The sequence below is a fragment of the Morone saxatilis genome, unplaced genomic scaffold, assembly GCF_004916995.1.
Source record: "Morone saxatilis isolate NCDOM2014 unplaced genomic scaffold, NCSU_SB_2.0 Contig1, whole genome shotgun sequence".
Taxonomy (NCBI): Eukaryota; Metazoa; Chordata; class Actinopteri; family Moronidae; genus Morone; species Morone saxatilis.
The window spans coordinates 17,901,862-17,905,692 of record NW_023339651.1 but is presented as its reverse complement, the minus strand read 5'-3'; positions in this window follow the sequence as shown (position 1 = coordinate 17,905,692).

Genomic DNA, 3,831 nt, shown 5'->3' with positions numbered 1-3,831 from the left:
CGAGCCAAAGGAACCGGTTCTCTAAAAAGAGCCGGAATTCCCATCACTAATTGTTAGTGCACTGAGGAAGAAGTGAAGTGAGCTGCAAAGGTCACCAGCTTTTTTTGTCCTTATGTGACAAGTTCCCATAGACCTATGGCTGTGGTGAGCTAAGGTGCACAGTGGGCAGTTGAACTACAGCATTTGAGTGCGTGTGCTTGTGTGTGTGTGGTCATCACTGAGTCGCTCATTCTCTGACAGTCTATATGATTAATAGCACCTTTCACTCCTTGGCCTGACACACTGCTTCCCTCATTCTGTTTTTTCCTTCCTCGGCTAGCCTGCTGTCTTGAGGATTACAGAAGTGACAGCAGTGGCAGGAGATAAAGACACACACACACACACACAAACAGACCAGACAGATGCACACACGCCCAAACACAGATGTACTAATACCATTGTGGAAATATATTTAAAGATTACTGAGCACACATGTACAAGCAAACACCGAAGGACTGTGCACACACACAGAGATAAACAGACTGAATTGCACAGGCAGTGACCTACAGATTCCATGTAAACTGGAGCTAACCAGGACTTGTCAAGGTCTTGCACTTTACACATGCTGTGCCCTTGGATAAAACAGTAAAAATCAATATGAAGACAGCCAGACAGCAGGTTGTGTTGAGGTAATAAGACTCACTCTCCACCACAGAGAGAGACACTGGTTCAACTCCCAACAGCACCGCCTGTAACTTGGCCAGGCACTACAATGTACACTAGTGTTTGTGGTGGGAAGGCAGTGAGGGACCATGTCCTGATGATACTGCGGCCTATTCAGTATGTGGAGGAATCAGAGAGCTGGTGTAAACCTCTGTGTGTTTCACACTACAGTAAAACACTAGTAAAAACAAAAGAGGACTCTGGAGAAGAAGCAGAAAGGACATATTAATAAAACATTTTAAGGCTAAAGGAGGATATAAATGTAAGGGGTAGGGAATGTTAAAACGTAGCTTATGTGCATGAAGACTGTAGCAATACTGTAGCTTTGCTGTAGATTTTTTTAGCTGATGTGTACGTCCCTAGAAATGTAACTACTCTTCAGGGTTATGGCAGTGTAACACTATTTTCTTGGTTGCTACCATTCTCCAGTCCCTCTGGACTATGGGTAATTATTGTAATCTTTGAATAATCTGCTTTAATCAACACCAACACAGAAAGACTTCACTAACTTCACTCTCTAGGGGTTCACAGCCAATTCCTCACTCTACTGTTGCAAATGTTAGTTTGAGTCTGTCACACTCACATCTGTCCCTTGTAAAACAACAGCAAGTAGGAACTAAATTACTTTTACTTTAAGAGGACATGTAATAGCAACTTAAGGGACCAGTGTGTAGGATTTAGTGGCATCTAGGGGTAAAGTTGAGGATTACAATGCACTCGCTTCACCCTCCGGTTCAAAGCGTGTAAGAGAAACTATGACTCCTGTGTCTGCTTCCAAAAAGTTTCTAACAATGACTCCATGTTGTTCGGTGTAATAAACCATCTGACACTGTCAGATTAGCTTTAATAGGTCAGTTTTCCCACTGCTGGGTAACTCTTTAGCCACTGGCACATGTTTTAAATATACCTGTGTGTCACCTTACAAGCCCTGTAATCACACTTTAAATTGCTTCATACTGGCCTGGACTGGCTGTTATTAAATTAACAGCTAAACTCTTAAGTTCATATTGCTTCAGTACTCCTTTAGTTGTTGTTTGCCAAGTCATCTGTTTGTTCCATCTGCCTTTGTTGAATCCTCCTGTGGCTGGAGTGTCTACCTTGGGTCCTTTTCCTCTTATTATTAGTTATTATCAGCCTGGTAGGAGCTTCTCTGGACCTTTAGATGTTTTGTGAATACACCCTGAACCCTCAAATAATATGTTCATATGAAGCTATGTGGTGCGCATTGGTAAAAGGAAAATGAAACTGCAGAGAAAAAAGGAGGAGAGAATATATCAAATGACAAAAAATAAGCCATCTAGACTCCCATACCTTGAAATCAAAACGGTCTCCTCAAAGCAGCAGAGAGAGGCTAACTGCAGAATGAATGAATTAATAAAAAATGCATTTTCCATTCTGATGCTGTCATCATGAAATTGATATATTGTTACTCTTCTTAGAAAACATATGGTGAATAAACCATGCACACTTTCTTTCTACCTACATTCTACAACATTGCCACTAAATGTACAGTAATTTAGCAAAGAAGCCCACAAGAATGCATGCTTTTCGCTGATTTTAGAACATTTTCAAGGTTTTTGTTAGACATATTGCAAGGCAGCAGTGTTAAAAACTGACCGACAATCAGCAATAATTAGGCCTAAATTAAATTTTTCTGCCAACAATCAAAAGTGCTGACAAGAGAACAGTGGTTTCAGGAAATGTTCAAAATTAATTTAAAAGTTGGTTTTGATGGTGCATGACTGTAGAAATATTTAATTTGCATCTTAGGTAGCAGTACGGATAGTACATTTCCAATTGTGTATTAGTATTTAACAGTTCCATTTATTAGGTAATTTCCAGCTTTACCTAGCTAAAGACTAGCCCTATCTGTTTAATAAATATATTTTGACTAGGATGCATCCTCAAATTTAAGCTTGACAACAGCCTATAAATCTAAAAGCACCAGTGCATGCATATTCATAAAGAATAATAATAAAAACATAATCTCCAAAGAACAACTTGATGTCAACATGCCCCCATGAAAACTTCATCTCATCAACAATCTTCAATAAACTCTGAGAAGAGCAATTAGAAATCCCTCCTCTGATGATTATTCATCACGGCCCATGCAAACGTTGATGCTGTGGAAGTGCTGGTGTAATTGAAGATGAAGGGTCAGGCATAAATCCTGGCGCTGAGATAATGAGTGAATCCGGAGCAGATCCATTCATCTCAATGAACCCCATCTTCAGCCATGATGGATCACTGCCGGATCCCTCACTGGCCAATCATAAATCACTGCACAAGCCTCAGCCAACCAAAGCTACTGTGTGAGGTTCATTAGGTGAGTTAGTTAACTTGCTCAACATGAGAAAATTCTGAAGCACTCAACTTGAAGACTACCAACTAGGCCGTGTCTGCTATGTGTTTGCAGGTTTTCAACTGTGAGCAGGTTGGCTGGAAGTTTGCAGGGGGTGAGGTAAAGTGTTTTTGAACAGACTGGACTTCCAGGCTCTGCCATCAATCAGGAAAACGGAGAGAGGAAAAAAAAGAGAGGGGGCAAAACACGGCAAAATGAAAGGGAGGCAGAGAAAGAGATCTATGGAAGGCACAAACATTAACAGCTCTGTATTAATCTCACTTTCCTCCCTAAAACGCCAACAACCCCTTCAAGGTCATCGTCCAATCACATCTCAGACAGCTCCAGAGCTCCCATTGGAACACGCCTCAGCAAATTGACGAGACTTTGCAGGGCAGCACAAATCTTTGTCCCAGAAAGCCCTCCCACCAACCCTGCAAATGCTCCAGTGTCCATTACAGGGACGAAGTGGCCGGTAACGAGCGCACAGTGTCTGACCTCTGTGATCTAATGAGCTGTGTGTCACCGTTAAATGTGTCCCTGGTGCCCTGCTCAGGGCCGGTGCTTCCCTGTAGGAGGGCTCCTGGCTAATGTGATTCATGGAGTGTCCGAAGAAGGCCTGGGACCGACTGCTGGTCAATATCAACAGCAGAATTAAACTGCTTTACTGTTTTAACTTCAGGATCACACAATGAAACCCAGTCATAAATAGGGATGGGGATCGTTAATATTTATTGATATCGATACCTTTATCGATACTCCTTATCGATCCGAGTCTTTATCGATAC